Source organism: Eumetopias jubatus, unplaced genomic scaffold (assembly GCF_037043125.1).
Source record: "Eumetopias jubatus isolate StellerSeaLion01/CBP00866 unplaced genomic scaffold, mEumJub1_p1.0 scaffold_1, whole genome shotgun sequence".
Classification (NCBI taxonomy): domain Eukaryota; kingdom Metazoa; phylum Chordata; class Mammalia; order Carnivora; family Otariidae; genus Eumetopias; species Eumetopias jubatus.
In genome coordinates, this window is record NW_028274807.1 from 62,121,616 (window position 1) to 62,143,173 (window position 21,558).

The following is a 21,558-nucleotide window of genomic DNA, read 5'->3' on the forward strand; positions in this document are numbered from 1 at the left end:
TAATGCACTTGCCAGCACATTTCTTGAAATATTGATGCTGAAAGAGTTTTATTGTTTAGTCGTGTAATTCAGATATTTAGAAAAAAGCTCAATCTTTATATTGTTAGAATGTCATTATTTTCATTGTCCTGGAGAAATTAAAGGTAAAACTGGAAGCACTAGTGAGAAAATTACTAACTTTGCTTTTCCTTGAAAATAGAGTTGTGTGACTACCTCTGTGTGAGACAAGGACCCTGCTGTCTTAGTGACAGAATGGGGGGTGAGAAATAAGGGGATCGTTTCCTCTCGTTTGTTCTTTGGGATTCTCTAGACACTGTTTTTTGGTGCCATGAAAATTTCTAAATGAGGGAGTCTGAGACAGACTTCACAGAAACCATCTCCACCTGCTGATTTGGGGAGCAGAATAGTCTTGGCCTGAAACAAAGACTGAAAAAAGAAATTGGCTGGCAATTCAATATTCCCATGCTTTATTTTGTCTGAGTGGAACAAGACCTGCTATTTCCAAATAAAGTTTTTAGTTTACATACAGCTCACCAGGAAGTGTAAAGTGGATTCCTCTAACGACCTTCGCTGATACTCCGCACTTTATATAGAACCTTCAGTCATGTAAGCACTGTCTTTGAAGGAAATGTCTCTAGAAGAAGAAACAATAAATTCTGGCAAATTCTTTCCTGGTCAGAATTAGGCCAAGGGACTTTGTTGTCCTAGAAATTCTTGCCCGGCAGCCTGTGGTGGGAGTTTTAGACTTGTCATCATAAAGCAGAACAAAAAAAGATCGGATCAGTCTTGGTAGCATGGAAAAGCAATGCACAAAGAGTTAAGAAACCCAGCTCCCACTTCCCTTCCTCCATGCTGTTCTTTGTGAATGTTCAAGGGTAACATCTTTCAAAGCAGAGAGGATGTTAGAGTTGCTAGGAATTTAAGAGAGTATCTATTTCAGGGTTTCTCATTGGTTTTTTTTAACATAAGAATTTCATGAGGTGTTAGTTACTAGACGATTAATGTGCAAAAGAATTCTGAAGCAGATGAGCTTGGGAAATGCTAGGTGACCCAAAGTTAAACAGGGCTCGGAGCAAGACGGGGGAGGAGTAGGAGACCTGGATTTCGTCTGGTCTCAGGAATTCAGCTGAATAGGGATCAAACCATTCTGAACACCTACGAACTCAACAGGAGATCAAAGAAAAGAATAGCAGCAACTCTCTGAACAGAAAAGCGACCACTTTCTGGAAGGTAGGACGTGCGGAGAAGTGAATCCGAGGCAATATTCGGGAGGATAGACGGCGGGGGAGGGGGCCTCCGTCGGCCGCTTCTGGCAAGTGATAGAGCCGCGGAGCACAAAATTGGAACTTTTAGAAGTCGGCTCCGCTGAGGGACGTCGCTCCAGTGGCTAAGCAGGGGGTGGAACCCTCGCGGGACAGTGTGGTCTCTGGACCCTCGGGGTAACAGAAAGACCGGGGGGTGCCTGAGTGCGGCAGAGCTCCCAGGTATCAGAGTGGGGAAGCCGGGTGCAGAGACGGAGCCGAGGCGCGGGCTTTCAGCTTGGGGTTGCCATAAAGTGTGATCCGCAGCCCTGTCGGGCCACTGCTCCTCCAGCAGGGACCCAACAAGCGGCAGAGCTGGGGAGACTCCCCTCCTCCCCGGCGAGGAGCGGCGCGGGAGCGCACCGCAGGGATCTGCTGGGTTTGGAGACTCCACACGGGGTCGGGTGCCAGAGATAGAAACGCTTGCTCACAGGCCGGGTGAGCACGGAATGCGGCCGGAGACCGGGGAGACGGGAGTGACTGCTTTTCTCTGGGGGTGCAATGAGGAGCGGGGCTCCGAGTTCTCAGCTCCTCCGGCTGGAGATTGGGAGGCCACCATTTTCACCCTGGTCCTCCAAAGCTGTACCAGAGCTTGCAGGGAACAAAAGCTCCTGAGAGCAAACCCGAGCAGCTTGCTTAGCCCGGACCAACAAGGGCGGGGCAATTTCGCCTCTGGCAAAGACATTTGGGAACCACGGCAACAGGCCCCTCCCCCAGAAGATCAGCACGAACAGCCAGCAAGCCAAGACCAAGTTTACCCATCAAGGAGAACAGGAGAACTCCAGCGCTAGGGGAATACTGCACATAGAATTCATGGCTTTTTTTTACTATGATTCATTAGTTTTTCAAAGTTAATTTTTAACTGTTTTTTTTATTTTTCTTTTTCCCCTTTTCAACCAATATCTTATCAATCCCTTTTTTAAAAAAACATTTTTTATTTTTCATTTTTAGAGTCATATTTTATCCCTTCATGGTAGTTACCCTTATTTTTGGCATATATATATATATATATATATATATATATATATATAAGTTGTTCTCTCTTTAAAATTTTAAGATACAGTTTCTTCTAACAGATCAAAATATATCCTAAATCACTAGTGTATGGCTTGGTTCTAGTCTCCTGCCTGATCACATTCTCTCCCTTTTTTTTTTTTTTTAAATCTTCTTCTTTCTTTTTTCAAACAACTTCTTATCTTATCAATTCCTTTTATAAAATCTTTTATAATTTTTATCTTTACAGTCATCTTCCATCCCTCCATTGTATCAACCCTTATTTTGTACATATATGTCTTTCTTCCTTTAAAATTTTAGGAGGCACTTTTTTCTAACAGACCAAAATACGCCCAAAATCTAGTGTGTGGCACTGATCTATGCACTAGCCTAATCACATTTGATCGTATTCTTTTTTTGTATTGTTCTGTTTTTGTTTTTATCTTTTTCTTTTTGTTTTTTTTTTCTCTTTCTTTTTTCTTTCTTTCCCTTTCTTTTCCCCTGGTTTCAGGTCTTTTCTGATTTGTATAGAGTATATTTGCTGGGGATGTTGTTAACCTGTTGGCATTTTGTTCTCTTATTCATCTATTCTCCTCTGGACAAAATGACAAGATGAAAAAAATCACCTCAGCAAAAAGAACAAGAGGTAGTACCATCAGCCAGGGACCTACTCAATGTGGACATTAGTACGATGTCGGACCTAGAGTTCAGAATCATGACTTTAAAGATGCTAGCTGGGCTTGAAAAAAGCGTGGAAGTTATTAGAGAAACCCTTTCTGGAGAAATAAAAGAACTAAAATCTAACCAAGTCGAAATCAAAAAGGCTATTAATGAGGTGCAATCAAAAATGGGGGCACTAACTGCTAGGATAAATGAGGCAGAAGAGAGAATCAGCGATATAGAAGACCAAATGATGGAAAATAAAGAGGCTGAGAAAAAGAGAGAGAAACAACTACAGGATCACGAGGGCAGAATTCAAGAGATAAGCGATACGATAAGACAAAACAACATTAGAATAATTGGGATCCCAGAAGAAGAAGAAAGAGAGAGAGGGGCAGAAGGTATATTGGAGCAAATAATAGCAGAGAACTTCCCTAATGTGAGGACGGAAACAGGCATCAAAATCCAGGAGGCACAGAGAACCCCTCTCAAAATCAATAAAAATAGGTCAACACCCCGACATCTAATAGTAAAACTTACGAGTCTCAGAGACAAAGAGAAAATCCTGAAAGCAGCTCGGGAGAAGAGATCTGTAACCTACAATGGTAGAAATATTAGATTGGCAATAGACCTATCCACAGAGACGTGGCAGGCCAGAAAGGACAGGCATGAGATCTTCAGAGCACTAAACGAGAAAAATATGCAGCCAAGAATACTATATCCAGCTAGGCTGTCATTGAAAATTGAAGGAGAGATAAAAAGCTTCCAGGACAAACAAAAACTAAAGGAATTTGCAAACACAAAACCAGCCTTACAAGAAATATTGAAAGGGGTCCTCTAAGCAAAGAGAGAGCCTAAAAGCAGCATAGACCAGAAAGGAACACAGACAATATACAGTAACAGTCACCTACAGGCAATACAATGGCACTAAATTCATACCTTTCAATAGTTACCCTGAATGTAAATGGGCTAAATGCCCCAATCAAAAGACACAGGCTATCACATTGGATTAAAAAACAAGACCCATCAATATGCTGTCTGCAAGAGACTCATTTTAGACCCAAAGACACCCCCACATTGAAAGTGAGGGGGTGGAAAACCATGACCAAGTGGGATTTATCCCTGGGCTGCAAGGTTGGTTCAACATCCGCAAATCAATCAACGTGATACAATACATTAACAAAAGAAAGAACAAGAATCATATGATCCCCTCAATAGATGCAGAAAAAGCATTTGACAAAGTACAGCATCCTTTCTTGATTAAAACTCTTCAGAGTATAGGGATAGAGGGTACATACCTCAATATCATAAAAGCCATCTATGAAAAACCTACAGCGAATATCATTCTCAATGGGGAAAAGCTGAGAGCTTTCCCCCTAAGGTCAGGGACACGGCAGGGATGTCCACTATCACCACTGCTATTCAACATAGTATTAGAAGTCCTAGCCACAGCAATCAGACAACAAAAAGAAATCAAAGGCATCCAAATTGGCAAAGAGGAAGTCAAATCTCACTGTTTGCAGATGATATGATACTGTATGTGGAAAACTCAAAAGACTCCACCCCAAAACTGCTAGAACTCATACAGGAATTCAGTAAAGTAGCAGGATATAAAATCAATGCACAGAAATCAGTGGCATTCCTATACACCAACAACAAGACAGAAGAGAGAAAAATCGAGGAGTCCATCCTATTTACAATTGCACCCAAAACCATAAGATACCTAGGAATAAATTTAACCAAAGAGGCAAAGGATCTGTACTCAGAAAACTATAAAATACTCATGAAAGAAATTGAAGAAGACACAAAGAAATGGAAAAACGTTCCATGCTCATGGATTGGAAGAAAAAACATTGTGAAGATGTGAATGCTACCTAGAGCAATCTACACATTCAATGCAATCCCCATCAAAATACCATCCACTTTTTTCAAAGAAATGGAACAAATCATCCTAAAATTTGTATGGAACCAGAAGAGACCCCGAATAGCCAGAGGAATGTTGAAAAAGAAAAGCAAAGCTGGTGGCATCACAATTCCGGACTTCCAGCTCTATTACAAAGCTGTCATAATCAAGACAGTATGGTACTGGCACAAAAACAGACACATTGATCAATGGAACAGAATAGAGAGCCCAGAAATGGACCCTCAACTCTATGGTCAACAAATCTTCGACAAAGCAGGAAAGAATGTCCAATGGAAAAAAGACAGTCTCTTCAACAAACGGTGTTGGGAAACTTGGACAGCCACATGCAGAAGAATGAAACTGGACCATTTCCTTACACCACACACAAAAATAGACTCCACATGGTTGAAAGACCTAAACGTGAGACAGGAGTCCATCAAAATCCTAAAGGAGAACACAGGCAGCAACCTCTTCGACCTCAGCCACAGCAACTTCTTCCTAGAAACATCGCCAAAGGCAAGGGAAGCAAGTGCAAAAATGAACTATTGGGATTTCATCAAGATAAAAAACTTTTACACAGCAAAAGAAACAGTCCACAAAACCAAAAGACAACCGACAGAATGGGAGAAAATATTTGCAAATGACATATCAGATAAAGGGCTAGTATCCAAAATCTATAAAGAACTTATCAAACTCAACACCCAAAGAACAAATAATACAATCAAGAAATGGGCAGAAGACATGAACAGACATTTTTCCAAAGAAGACATCCAAATGGCCGACAGACACATGAAAAAGTGCTCAACATCGCTTGGCATCAGGGAAATCCAAATCAAAACCTCAACGAGATACCACCTCACATCCGTCAGAATGGCTAAAATTAACAAGTCATGAAACGACAGATGTTGGCGGGGATGCGATGAAAGGGAAACCCTCCTACACTGTTGATGGGAATGCAAGCTGGTGCAACCCCTCTGGAAACAGTATGGAGGTTCCTCAAACAGTTGAAAATAGAGCTACCATACAATCCAGCAATTACACTACTGGGTATTTACCCCAAAGATACAAATGTAGGGATCCAAAGGGGTACGTGCACCCCAATATTTATAGCAGCAATGTCCACAATAGCCAATCTGTGGAAAGAGCCAAGATGTCCATCGACGGATCAATGGATAAAGAAGATGTGGGATATATACACAATGGAATATTATGCAGCCATCAAAAGGAATGAGATCTTGCCATTTGCATAGACGTGGATGGAACTGGAAGGTGTTATGCTGAGTGAAATAAGTCAATCAGAGAAAGACATGTATCATATGACCTCACTGATATGAGGAATTCTTAATCTCAGGAAACAAACTTGAGTGTTACTGGAGTGGTCAGGGGTGGGAGGGATGGGGTGGCTGGGTGATAGACAGTGGGTAGGGTATGTGCTATGGTGAGCGCTGTGAATTGTGCAAGCCTGTTGAATCATCTATCTGTACTTCTGAAACAAATAATGCAACATATGTTAAGAAAAAAGAAAAAGAAGAAGATAGCAGGAGGGGAAGAATAAAGGGGAGTAAGTCAGAGGGGGAGACGAACCATGAGAGACGATGGACTCTGAAAAAAAACTGAGGGTTCTAGAGGGGAGGAGGGTGGGAGGATGGGTTAGCCTGGTGATGGGTATTAAAGAGGGCACATTCTGCGTGGAGCACTGGGTGTTATGCACAAACAATGAATCATGGAACACTACGTCAAAAACTAATGATGTAACATATGGTGATTAACATAACAATAAAAAAATTTTAAAAAAGTTAGACAGGGCTCTTTACTAGAAGAATTCTCAGAACTTTTAATATGATACTTACATGCAATTCTCCAGGAGGGAATTAAATACTTCATTTTCCACAACCATATATATAAGATACAGTATATAAAATAGCATAGTATATATAAAATATATCTATTTTAAGGACCTTGAAAAGACTGTATTTCTAATATAATTGGACAAGCCTGATCCCACATAAACTTTTTACCTTACCGAGATGGAAACTGAATCCTAAAAGGATTAAATAAAATGATTTGTCCAAGGTCCTCTAGTACTTGAATTAAGAAGACATGACTACAACCCTGTGCTCCTAACCCCAGTTTTGGTATTCTGTCTTCTAGCCCATGGTGTCATTGTAAGCTTTGTTGAGCTCCACTTTCTGCTACTGTAAAATGGGGAAATTAAATTTTTTCTGACTCCCGGACAGAGATACTATGACTAAAATGAGAAAAAGTATATAAAAGATCCTATGTGAATTAGTATGTGAAAAATACAAGTATTTCTCATTAGTATATGAAGTATGTGAAAAAAAAGTATGTGAAAGTATGTGAATTAGTTAGCCTAACACAAATGCATAGTTTTAAAACTGGTGACTGTTATTATACTTCGGAAAAACTATCCACTTATAAGTCACTCATTTTGGAAGCTCCAGATTTCCCTGGTGAGGATGAGTTGTAGTCTTTCCTTCATGCTGCAGGATTTGCACAGAAAAAAAGGTCTCTTGAGCACTAGGGAGTCCATGGACAAGCCTGAGGGTGACCCAGGCCATTCTGAAATTGTATTTTTAATTCTTTGATCATATGTGTGCTTCCCAGATTGTAAGGGACACTGTGATTTCCCCCCCCCAATTTTATGGGAGCTGTAATTAAACAGAAACTGAAGCAAGGAACAAACAGCTCTGAGTGCTCCAATTCTGAGTCAAGTCATTGCCTCATAAAACTTGCTGAAAAGGTGTTATTTCAGCTGAACCAGGAATACTGCCCCTTTCCCCCATGGTAAAGAAGTCTAAAGTTATACGATCCACTTATTTTTCTCCTAGGTATTTACCTAAGAGAAAAAATAAAAAAGCATTAGCCCATATAAACACTTGTACAGGAATATGCATATCAACTTTCTTTGTAATAGTCCCAAACTGGAAACAACCCAAATGTCTATCATTAGATGAATGGATCAACAATACATGGTATATATCCATACAGTGGAACCAGAACTCAACAATGAAAAGAATGGACTCTTGAAATGTGCAATAACATGGATGCATCTCAAAGTAATTATACTGAGTGAAAGAAGCCAGACCGAGAGAGTACATACTGTAAGATTTAATTTATATAAAAATGTAGAAGATTCAGACTAATCTATAGGAAAAGAAAGCAGATGAGTGGTTGCTCCGAGATAGGAGAAAACAGAGAAGGTGGGGATGGGGTGGATTATAAAGAGGCATGAGGGAACATTGGCAGGGGGGTGGGGGGTGATATCTGTGTTCATTAACTTGATTGTGCTATGGTTTCACAGGTGTGTAAACATGCCAAAATTTATCAAATTATAGACCTTAAATACGTGCAGTTTGCTGTATAGCAATTACACTTCAGTAGACTTTATTGAAAAAGGAAAATAAAAAAGAAAGAAAACTAAGCTTCTTTTGCCAAAACTGGGAAGACCACTGGGGAAAGAATACTTTTTTTTTTTTTTTTTTTAAGATTCTATTTATTTATTTGACAGAGAGACACAGCCAGAGAGGGAACACAAGCAGGGGGAGTTGAAGAGGGAGAAACAGGCTTCCGGCGGAGCAGGGAGTCCAATGTGGGGCTCGATCCCAGGACCCTGAGATCATGACCTGAGCCAAAGGCAGATGCTTAACAACTGAGCCACCCAGGTACCTATACTTTTTGTGAATTATAAAGCTTGAGCGGTCTCCTTCTCCCCCCATGACAGGCTGCCCACATGACGTCCTGTGCCTTTCAGCAAACCCCCAGAGCCAGGAGAGCCCCTCTTTTTCCGTCCCTATTCTGGAGGACACAGTGTCTACAGAACAGAACTTCTATCCTCTTTTTCTACATGGTGTCTCTAGGAATTTCTGCAGTATGTACATAAAGGTAGCTCTCTTAGCAATTAGTTCTCTGGTGCGCTCCCCGCTCTAACCTTTCTTTCTGTGAAATTTCATTGTTGCTCAAAAGCTTTAAAGCTGCTGTGTCCAGGAATATTTTTGCTAGTAGCACCCAAACATAAAAGAGCTTCTAGTGCTCAAAGGAATGACTCCGAGATGTGTTTTCTTCCTAATTGACATAGTTACTGAGCATCATCAGATTTTAGAAATTCTGTTGAAAGTGCCTGTTTTCCACATTTATATGGTGTTCTCAGTGTGGGAGCACTAACCAGATAGAAATTTTGCATTATTAAACTCAGAACATATTTTTATTCATATTATTTGTGGCATGTTTTTAAATGAAATGAATCCTTTTAATAAGGCAACTTTAAATTAATGCACGAGGCTAGGTTTTTACTATTATTCCTATTCTGCTGGATGGAATACACAGTAGCATACTTGAAGATGCTAACTCTCACAAAACCTCTGAAAGGAAGACAATTTACAAAGAAATAGCAAAGTCCAGAAAAGGCAATGTTGAAGTGGAAAGTGCATGAATCAGGAGTCTGAAGAACTGAGTTCGAACCCTAACTTTGGATTAATTAACTGTAAAACTTTGGCAAATAAACAATTCTCACTGGGACATGGATCCCTTAGCAATTGAATAAAGGGTTATAATAGATGTTCCAGTGATACTTTCCAGCTTTCCACTAAAGATCAGTACCTTCCTTGTGGCATAAAGCGGGACAAGGAAAAGAGTCAAACTGTCATTAATTGTAGGTTCCTCTTACTTATACCACCGTATAAAACCATATAGTTTTCTTCTTGTATTACTTAGAGCAACAACAAATGTCCTTTCTTACTGATGTTTCTAGAGTAAGGTACTTCTACCATTTGGTACTCTGCACTAGAAGTTATTTATACAAATATGTCTTTATATATGCATAAAAATAAATGTCTTATAGTAAATACTCTGGCAATACTGAGTGCAGTACCCATTAGCTATAGTTGAGGTAATTTAGGACAAATGTCCACACTGCACTGACAAAATGAAGTTTACTATAGGAACAGTAAAATAAACATGACAAGTCCTTATTAAACAACAGCTTAGCAGGTACTTTCATTAGATGATTTCAGGTTTGAAATAATACCATCAACTGGGAACTGCAATCTGGGAATGCTGGATGACAATGCCTGGAGCTTAGAATTAATGTTTTTGTTTTTGTTTTTTTTTTCCTTTGGTATATGGTGTTTGTAAGTACACACAGCAGAGATTCTAAAAGATGCATACAGTCTAGTCTATTTTTATTCCTATGACCCACGATAAAGTAAAACTTCTTTCAGGACTTTATTATTTAGTTGTTGTTTTTTTTTTAAAGATTTTATTTATTTATTTGACAGAGAGAGACACAGTGAGAGAGAGAACACAAGCAGGCAGAGGGAGAGGGAGAAGCAGGCTTCCTGCTGAACAGGGAGCCCAGTGCGGGGCTCGATCCAGGGCCCTGGGATCATGACCCGAGCTGAAGGCAGATGCTTAACGACTGAGCCACCCAGGTGCCCCTATTATTTAGTTTTTTATCATTGATGTTACCTATGCAGTAAATTTCTTTTTTCAATGGAATAGTAAAAACACTCTTCTGAGTACAGTGATGGACAGACATGACAGAGAAATGCCAGAAAAGTGATCACAGATTGTCCTTACATGACACCCAGGAGATCTTCATCCCCAAAGTTTTCCAATAGCCATCAGGAATTCAGAGAGCAGTAAAAGAATTTTAGTAGACTCCTTCTTCATAATTGACCATTTCTTTCTAAGAATCTCTAAGGCATGAATCACCTGGCTTTTCAGAATCTCTTTCTTATTGTTATCATTAGAAAATTTTTAAAACTTTCCATTTTATATGATCATTTTCCAGAACTCCCTAGGTAAGAATCTGCTGTATAAGAGAATTTGAAACAATGCCCTGATTTTCCCCTCAGGTGGTCTGCACCCTCTTGTTGGCCCTGGTTTCTTCTCGGCATCCTTACAGATTGAGCCTGTATGCTGGGCCTTGAAAGCCCCGCTTTTTGTTTATTGTTCAAACAAACTCTCTTTAATAGCAGCACATGTAAAAGAAGACTTTAGAATTTAATTTATTCCAGTGTAATGAGGCTGCCAAGAAGAGATCAAGGTAAAAGTCAACCTTCTTTTTTTTTTTTTTTTTAACAGAGTCTGTAAGAGCCTGACTCTCCAGCCTCCTCTGTAGCCACCTTCTGACAAGGCAGCTTATACTCCATCCGTACTAAACCACTTACACTGCCCGTCAAATGCCTCTTGTTTCATGCACATGTGCTATTTAAAAGGCCATTCTCCTCTTCCTCTTCTTTTCTCCCAGCTACCTCTAACTTGTCCTCCAAGCCTTGATTCAGGGCTACCTCCTGGGAAACTCCCAGTCTTCCCCTAGGGCCTACCACCAGCTCAGCTGGGAAAAGATGTGTTTGTGTCTTGCACTGTGTTCTCATTTTGTACATATGAAAATCACAGCCCTTGTCTCTCTGTGAAGATCTGCATCACCCGGAACAGCGAAGGATCTCCTGTAGATCCGGGATTGTTTGTTCCTGACTCACCTCTAGAACTCACCACACATCTGGCCCCTAGCAGTCACCCATCAATGTTGGATGAGTGAATAAATGAATGACCCACCTCCTGAACCTAGGGTTTTATTCTAGAGAAAAGGACTCGGAGAGGTACATGAGAGAGGTCTAGATATCCCGAACTACTGCCATTACCATAATAATAGCTAATCTTTATTTATTGCTTAATAAGTGCCATGCTATCTTTCAAGTTTTTCATATCAAGTCATTTATTCCTGGCCAAGACCCAATCTGGTGGTATTATATCCTCATTTTGCACATGGAAAATTGGAGGCACACCGAAATTAGGTAACCTGCATAACCTTGAACAATACAGGGTGGGTTTAGGTTTCAAAACCAGATCGACTGGCCCCAGAGGCCATAATCTCAACTACCAATACAGAGAATCTGACTAGGCTGCAACTGCAGAAGAAGAGATTATCTCCACCATCTGAGCCCAAAGCTGGCATATACCGTAAGCTCGGTAACTGTCTCTGTGATTTGTTTGGAGTGTTCTAAAGGTTGGAATCCCATTGAATTGGCAATGGATTTGTCTCAAGAGAAAAAATAAAAAAAAAATTAGAGTTATCCAACAATGGAATGGGCTAGCTCTGAAGTCACTCATTTGTAAAACTGTTTAAGCAGAGACTGAGCTACCACTTGGTGGGAGATTTTGGAACTAGAATGCATACCTCTGAGAAAGATTAGATACTGGTGAGTTGTCAGCATTCATGCCAGTGTAGTGATGCTTTGGTCAGCCACATACTGAGATACAGTGACTACAATATAAGAGTTGTCCAAATGAAGTCACTGAACTCTTTCAAATAACCAAGATGCTATTCGAGCCCAAATCAAAAATTTTCTAATAGTAAGGATATAAGGCACCGTGGAAAGCACATAGACTAAAAGGGTAGAGGACATAACATCCATCACTCACTAATCAAGTGACAGTGTCTGTATCATTTAATCTTTCAGAGAATCTTAGTTTTTTCAGCTATAGGATGGGGAGAATAAGAGCTTCCATAGTTTCAATAGGTGGGGATCAAAGAAAATTTTGGAAAGTGTTAAAATGTGTTATAAATATAAATTGCCATGTGCCTGGCTGGCTGAGCTGGTGGGGCTTGTGACTCTTGATCTTGATCTGGTGGGGGTGTGAGTTCAAGTCCCAGGTTGGATGCAGAGATATCTTTAAAAAAATTATATATGTGTATATATATGGCCATGAAGGAGATATGAAAGAGATACAAAGTTATAAAGCAACCATCAATTAATGTCATGCATATGCTTATTCAGCCTATAAGTATTATCAGCTATGGTGACTCTCTCAAAAGATTTTCCAGTATGATTCAGGTACCTTTGTCAAAAATGTCTTACTCCCGTGGTCTGAATACATTGGTTTACCTCGTATGAACTAGTACCTCCTCCTGGATGATATTTTCTGCCTCAGCCGGTACGCCATAATCGGGTATATAAGTAGCCTTGACTGCTTAAAATTCTTACGTTGCTGAGATCAGAGACACATTCAGAATTTTGAGGTTGGTAGTAGGAGAATCATTCTCTTTCTTTCCTGCATTTTTGTATGTGCTCAGATGACATCAGCAGAACGTGTGCAGTGATGGCATGTGTTTCGTCATGAAAGCAGCAGGAGCGTCTATATGTGCAGACTGGGACTGTGCTTTAATCTCAGTGGCAGGCAGCCTGGGTCAAGGGAAGAAAAATTCTGATCCTAGGTTACAGAGTTGCAATGGGTGGGAAGCACACTTTACGTACCAATCACACAAATCGTCGAGTAATTTTAGATGGGATTAAAGAGTAGCACTGAAAATGGTAAAGGACAGAGAAAAAAAGCTAAAATAAGAAAGAATAATAGGAAGAGGTGAAATGAGAAGATGAAATTCAAGGGGAGAAAAGACAACAGAATGAGAAAAGGAAGGAAAAATCCCATTAACGAGGTGAAGAAAAGAACAAGTCCTCTACCCGTTTCATTGGACAGCTGAAAGGGCTCCCGAACCCCACTGTTCTCCAAATTCTCAGAGATGGATTAGCAAAATAATATCAACTGAGCATAAATTTGCTGACTGTGGTAGTGTAGAGTCACCTTGGACCTCATCAGCATTGCTAAACATCACCCGTAACCTTTCCATTATCACTGAGGGTCTGCTCAGCACCAGGCCCAACTGCTCCAATAATTTCAATTACTTTCCCTGACAAATTTTATGTTTCATGTATTTTAGTGGCCTGATAATTATGATTTCTCTCATTTCTCGCTATCGAGCTTAATGGGTTCCAGCATGAGTGTGCAGTTTCAGAAATGAAGTTCCACTTGAGTTCACAAGTTATTATCTACTTTCATTAATGGAATTGGAAAAGAGAGAGTGGAAAAGAAATAAAGAATGAGGAAGAAGGAAGAGATGAGTGAGCAGGAGGAGGGGAGGAGAAAAGGAAAACAAAAGGCCAGGATGAAAGAAAAAAAAAAAAATCAACCAAATAGGAAAGAAAAAGTCAGACTAAATGGAAAGTAGAAAGGAAAATATGTTAACAATCTTTTTTTTTAATAGGAAAAGTACCAAATAGATTTTTTCCATTATTAGACCCAGGACTGATGAAAAGCATAATATGTTGGAAAATTCCCAGGCTTTGCAGCTAGACCACATAGGGTTAAAGAACCTAGTTCTTTCGTTTACTAGCTGTGCGATCCTAAGCCTGTGACTTGACCTCGCTGAGATTCATCTGCTGTCTTCTTTGTGTGAATAAGAACACTGACTCTGTGGACTAATTTCCCTTCCTCTTTCTCATTCCTTTGTGTGTATCTACAATTTTTTATGGAATGACACCTATGGAATGACAACTGAGAAACTGTGCTGGTGCAGGCAAATGGGCTTTCTGAGAGGTTGCAGAGCAGGGGACAGAGATGAATGAGAGTTTAGGCTGCCTGGGCATCTATACAACTTTCCTCCCCCATGAAGCTTTGCCTCCGCTCCCACTTGTCTGGCTAAGGAATGGGAATGTCCAATTTGGAACAATGGAAGCCTTAGTAAAAAGGTCATTTGTGTCAGTTCTACCTGGTTACTGTGTAAGCCCTCATGAAGCCAGGTGACACCAGCAGCTGTGTGACACATGTTCAGTTGCAGATATGCTCAATAGTTTGTGATTTCTCCAGCTTTGTGGAATTCGGATTTCTGGCCAATTAATTTGTAACTTCATCTGACTTTACAGCGGGTTTATGCATGTCATCTCTCCCAACCAACATTTCATCCACCTGAGAAGATTTATCTGGGCGAAGGAGGACATAGAAAGATGAAGAATTAACCCTTGACTTCAAGAAGCTCATAATCTAGTTGGGGACATAAGATAAACATATAAATAAGTGTAATAGAAAATGAATAGGATAAATGCTATGAAGTGGTATGTTGGATCACCTAAGTTTAAGGAAGGAAAAAGTTTTATCTATTATAAAAATGATCTTTTAATAAGGGCCCAAGGTTTTTTTTATTATTATTTTTTAATTCCAGTTAGTTAACATACAGTATAATATTAGTTTCAGGTATACAATATAGTGATTTAACACTTCCATACAACACCCAGTGCTCATCATGACAAGTGCCCTTCTTAGTCCCCAATAACCTATTTCACCCATTTCTCCACCCGCCTCCCCTCTGGTAACCATCAGTTTGTTCTCTATAGATAAGTTTGTTTGTCTGTCTGTCTGATTGTCTCACATCTCTCTTTCCCTTTGCTCATTTTTTGTGTTTATTAAATTCTACATATGAGGGAAATCATATGGTATTTGACTTTACCTGACTTATTTCACTTACTGTAGTACTCTTTAGCTCCTTCTGTGTCATTGCAAATCACAAGATTTCATTCTTTTTTATGACTGAATAATAGTCAATTGAGGCTATATACCACATCTTCTTTATCCCTTCATCAATTGATGGACACTTGGGCTGCTTCCATATCTTGGCTATTGTACATAATGCTGCGGTAAACATGGGGGTGCATGTATCCCTTTGAATTAGGGTTTTTGTATCCTTTGAGCAAATACCCAGTAGTGTGATTGTTGAATCATAGGGCAGTTCTATTTTTAACTTTTTGAGGAAACTCCATACTGTTTTCTACCAGTTTGCATTCCCACCAACAGTGTAAGAGGGTTCCTTTGTCTCCACATCTTCACAAACAAGGGGCCCAAGTCTTAAGCCAAAGGAATGAATCTCTAGTTTTTACAATTGCAAGCATCAGTGAGATATTTGGGAAAATAAAAGGAGGATTACAGAGTCTTTCCCCATTTTCCTGAAAATCATCACATAGATGAGCCCTGTACTGCAGGCACTTAAGGTGACAAAATGATAAAGATTTAGAAAGAAAAAGAATATTCAAAGAAACATTAGACTTAATTAAACATTTTAAAGGTAACAGAAAGCAGCAGCAGTAAAGAAAAATTTAAAAATAACCATGCATGGAAAAAGCTACACTGATGAATCATTTAAAATGTGTTTACTCTGTATTCTGCAATTGAAAAGGGTATCAGTTTTCTCCAATGATCCTAATGGGGACCACTGCAAGACAGCTCGTCTTCACTTCATTTAAAATGAAGTCAAAATCCCTGGTCTGTTTACTGCAAACTGAAGGAAAAAACTAATTCACTGGACAACATGTTTCTCTCCCATCAAGTACCTTTCTGCCAAGGCAACTAAAGACAACTTGAAATTTCTTAAGGTTGTCTATACTTTTCTGTGAATACATTTTCAAAAACCATTCTGTGGGCGGGATTAAATCCGTCTATCAATTGACTGACCCAGTCATATTGGCCTTGGCTTTCAGAAAAAGCACCCACCCTTTCAAACCCCGTGTGCATGTCTATCCCAGTCCAGGACTGTGCGTGGCACATGGGTTACAAAGACAAATGAGCAAATCTTGTTCCTCATGCTTCATTTGCAAAAACAATCACACACAGAGTGCTGTGGTAGATGATGGAGGAGAGAGGTAACAATGAAGTGTGTGACAGGAAAGCAACAAGCTTCACGAACAGGTCCCATTTCAACTGGGTCTTGAGGAATCCCAGGAGTTTGCTTTGTGGTGAAAGGGAGGAAAGGAGTTCAAACATCAGAAGGGTCTGTACAAGCTGTAGGCAAGATTCATTAAGTATTCAGGCAGGTGTTGTTCGTCCTACAACCTGTTTATTGACCGTCTCAAGTTACTACTTGACTAAGATAATGTTAGTAGCCCACAGACCGTTTGGGTAGTAATTAAAAAAAAAAAAATATATATATATATATACACATACATACACACACACACACACACACACATATATATACACACAGACACATATGATTTGAAAATGCAGTGCCAGCTCTAGGGACTCTCATGGTTCACACACAATTGATTTGGCTTCTTTGGGTCACAAGTCTTATTTTATCTCAGCAGAATCACCTTAGGCCCAAATTAGGAGATTTGACATTATCTTATCATAGCCTACATTGCCTCAGATAATTATGAGAGAGAAGCACTGAAAGGTAGAATATACACGGTGAACAGAAAGAACCTAAGGGAACCTGGACTTCCTGTGCTCAGAAATCACCAGTCAATGGTGGCCTCTCATGGAGGCATTGATACCAAAACTCAATTAGCAACCATGAATCTAGGATCTAAGAGGCATGTCTTAGGTTTCTTTGGCCTATTTGAGCCACTTAAGAGTCCTGCCTTAGTTTCTATCCTGTCTACTTCGGCCTTCCAAGGGTCAGCTCAAAATATAATATATACAGAAATCTTGAAAAGTAGAATATTATATTTAAAGTAAAAAATTCCTTAGTCTACTAAAAATGACTCTGGAGGCACTTTGAAGAATAGAAACTTTTTCACCTCTCCAACTCTGGAGTTAAGAAAATTAACAAAGAATTTCTTTCCTGCTTTTTGGAAGTTATTATTCTGTGTTTCTTAAACTGTAACCATATTAATTTTGGAGAATCTCAACCTATTCGTATGTGTCCCTGAGTACACAGAATGTAAAGAATCCCCACCATGTCAGCTGGTCTCTTATTTTGTTTTCTAAGACCATGGAACCAGTTGCCTTCTGGGATTAAACATAATATTTGAAATAAAGTATGTGCCAAAAGTATTCTTTTAACCATTAGAATTACATCTTTAATGTTCTTTACATCTCAGTATCACTCTCAAAGTTTTATGGATATTTTTAATATGCATCTGTTGAAAATCAGACCCACAATAAAAATCTAATGGAAATAGAACTGATGGAATTGAAGCACAAAAGGTGTAGAGGATGTTTTGTAACAGACTGGTGGAATGTACATGTCCCCAGCGTCCACCTCAGCCCATGGTCACAGTCCCAGGCATCCCAGTGAATTATTTAGCAGTATGATTTATCACGTGAACTAATACTTGAACCACCCATTAAAGACCTGTTTTATGTCAGATGCTTTACATAATTTAAGTCTACCTTTCACAAAGACATATATATCATTGCAAAAACCAACTCTGAGAGCTCAAGAGACTTACCTAGGGTTACAGATTCAAGTGAATGTAGTGCAAGGATTTGAATCTACATAGATTACACAAATTTGAATCTACGTAGATTGCATAACTTGAATCCAGAACCAAATGTTTTCCCCCTTCTGCCAAAGGCCTGTTCACAAGACTGTTAGAGGTCAGAAGAAGAATGGAGTTCTTTCTACAATTCTTTCTTCCAGCTAAGTGGCTATGGGGTCAGGTTGCTTAACCACTTTTTTTTTTAAATCATACATGAGATACACCTTTTTAGAAATATTAAAATGCTATTTCAATCATCTTGCTTTAAAAGAGGTCTTAATATTACCCATGCTGGAGAAGAAAGAAGAACAGATCTGCCTGAAAATAGTGGAGCTGTAAGGAGGGACTGCCTGAGATGAGGGAAGAGGATTTTGTTGCAGGAGAAATTTGGAATATGGAATTTGAGTAAGAGAGAAGTTCCACCACAATGCTGTCCTATAGAAATACGGTGCAAGCCATGAATGCAAGCCCATGCTTAATTTTAAATTTCTTAATAGCCATGAATACAAATAAGTGAAACCCATTTTAACAATTTTTATACGTACTCCAACATATCTGAAGGATTACCATTTCAAGTCATAGCAACACAAAATATTAATGAGATACTTCACACTCTCTTTGTATACGAAGTCTTAACGAGGTCCGGTGTGTGTTTTATACTTAAATCACATATTTATTTAGAATAGTCACATTTCACATTCTCAGTAGCAACGTGTGGCTAGAGGTTACTATACTGGACAGTGTGGCTCTCGTAGCTTAAGAAGAAGGCTTGAACAGAAAAGGTGGTCAAATGAATTTGGCATTAAAATGAATTAATTTCCGAATGGGGTGCCTGAAGTCCCGATATTTATATACAGATAAGTGGAGAAGGACCAAACTTCCACAAGCTAGGAGCTACCGTAAGGGGTACAGGGGATGGTGTGGAGCGAAATGAAGAGAGAACTAAACGTTTGGAGAGGAGGCACTTAATATTCATTTTCTAACCCTAACTCAACAGAAAGGTCCCCTCAACCTATTCTACTGAGGAGACCACTAACGTTTAGAGACAGTCACTTGCTCAGGTTTCTACTTTTTACTACTCCATGAATCTGTGACTACCCTAAATCAATAGTTTGTATCTATCTTATTCTCACCGCCTGTAGTAAAAGAAAGAATAATCAGCCAGCCGACCTGAGTCTACATGGTTGACATGAGGCAGACGGAGGGGATTTGCAAAGGGCAAGGTGGGAGGAGGGTACAAAGCTTGCAAAGAACTGTGTTTCAAAGGCTGTGGCTACAACCCCGAGGCTTTAAGGGGTTGAAGGCAGGGAGCCAGGCTCCAGGCAGCTGTTCTGTGACACAGCTGATGTTCTGGGGACATGTACCTGCTCTTCTCTTGGCGCAGCTCAAGATAAAAAGCAAAGGATCAGCTTTGACATGTAGTCAGAGAGCCGGGGTAGAAGAACTGAAGAAACTCTTGCACCTGAGGTTGGTTAAGAATCAGAGGAGCTTGTCCAATGGCCGGCTCTGGATATTCACACACTATGATAGATTTGTATCCAATTTACACAAGGTCAGTGTGTTTCCTGGCTTATATTTTTAAATATAAAATAAGAAGCATACTCTCAACTGTCCATGTGGAATGCAAATAATCCACATTCTCTGGCCACAGGTGGTAAAGTGATCTGCTTGTGTCACGGTGGTGAGAAGATTTTTCAGCCCACTGTTCGCATCCTGTCAAACGCTCTTATGAGAACTTAGAGAAAGAGAAAAGGGACCACAGACAGCTCCGATTAGCCTTACTTTCATGAAAACAGATTTTCGTGAAAAGCAAGTTATTTTCAGGTAAGGATCCTTGGAGAGAGGAAAGAAAAATTAAACGAGCTGCAAAGTAGTAAGACCTTCTTTAAAAATGGAATCATAATGAATTCTCAGTTCTCTTTGGATAAGTAGTTCACACTTAATGACTTACCCTACAGGATTGCAAGAGTTGGAAGGACAGACTCTACACCTTCATTCAAAGATTCCCTCAACAGTTACTTTTTTAAAGCACCTATTATGAGCCAAACACTCTTCAAGGTTCTGGGTATGGAGTAGTGTGGCAGGGGCTGCTGGGTGATCCCTGAACCCATGCCTTCTTCTAGAGAACATGACTAGACTACTTCCTCATGGTTAGGTTTGGATGTATGACTTCGTACCAGCCAATGGACTAGAGAAAGCATTACCTCTGCTCCTGCCATGTGTGACTTTCCACAATCTCTCACCTACCACAGTGACCTTGGAAGTTGCAGTGAAGGTGGCAAAACCACCTGAAGATACAGACTCCACACTTAGAGGAGAGCAATAAGAACACTGGTTTTAGACCTGAGGTGAGCTAGAAATAAACTTTACACATCGTCGCAGCTGGTGTGACCTTAAATAACATAAGTATAAACAACAGACTTGCTCTGTGTCCTCTTGGTCTTACATGCAAATGGAAATAGAGAATAAATAAACAAACCCCAGAGACATTTGAGCACATATGAAAATGTTAAGCCTAGATATAAAAGAACCCCACATAGCTCAGGTTCATGATAAAAGATTAAAACTGGTGTGATACCAATAATTTACCTTTGACCATAGAATAAAATATCTCTTTCTTCATCCTTCCCCCTTCCCAACATACACACATGCTTTTTTTTTTTTTTTTTCCCCCTAGTCAGGTCTATTTGCTGGAACAGTGATGGACTCCAAAGTAAGAAAAATCATATCATCTTAGAGATTTCAGTTCACTGTTTTCTTTACTGAATGCTAATCTGCTTGTAGAAGATATAAATGCATCTTTTTTTTCCCCAGGCAATAATGAAACATTGGTTGCCTGTTAATTTTCTCCCATGAACAAAAATAGAAATGCTGAATACAGTGCCTGGTGGTAGAGCAGCAGAAGGATAACTGAGGTGGTAATCAAAGAGGTCTGAGATCTGGTCCTAATTATGTGATGTTAGTTAAAGTAGTTACTTCTGAAGGCTTAGTTTCCATATCTACAAAATTAGAGGTTTGGGTTAAATGACCTGTAAGATTCATCCCAGCTCTCACATTTCTATTTCTATTTCCAACTTCTAAACCCCATTTTTTTTTTTTTTTTTTTTTTTTACAGAAAACTGTAGAAGTATGGCTAAGATTCAGTGCTTGGGAGACATGCTGCATGGTTTACAGGTTCAAATGATGGGACTCAGTATGTGAACTCTGAATCCTTGACTCTTGGTTAGAGGCCTGATGCCTTATCTAGGAAACAGAGACCAATGAGACATTGGAAAATTTCAGGTGAATGCAGAGATTCTGTTTGAATTATCCAAAAAACTGCCCAGGACTTTTGCTTCATTTGACCCCTATACTTCTGAAGCAGAATACACACACACACACACACACACAACACACACACACACACACACACACACATATATATATAGACAGATATGTATGTATTTATGATTCTGATTTCCCAAAGCTCTGAGCCTCATTTGTCCTTTGAAGCATCAGCCTTTCAAAATAAGGATTGTATTGTTTTTAACAATTGGGTCTCTCTCCCCAGCTTTCTACCCCCTGCTCAGCATCTCTCTTCTCTGTGTTCTAACTCAGGTCCCTCTCAGATGTCTGGCTCCTGCTGGTGCACACTGTGATTGAACGCACT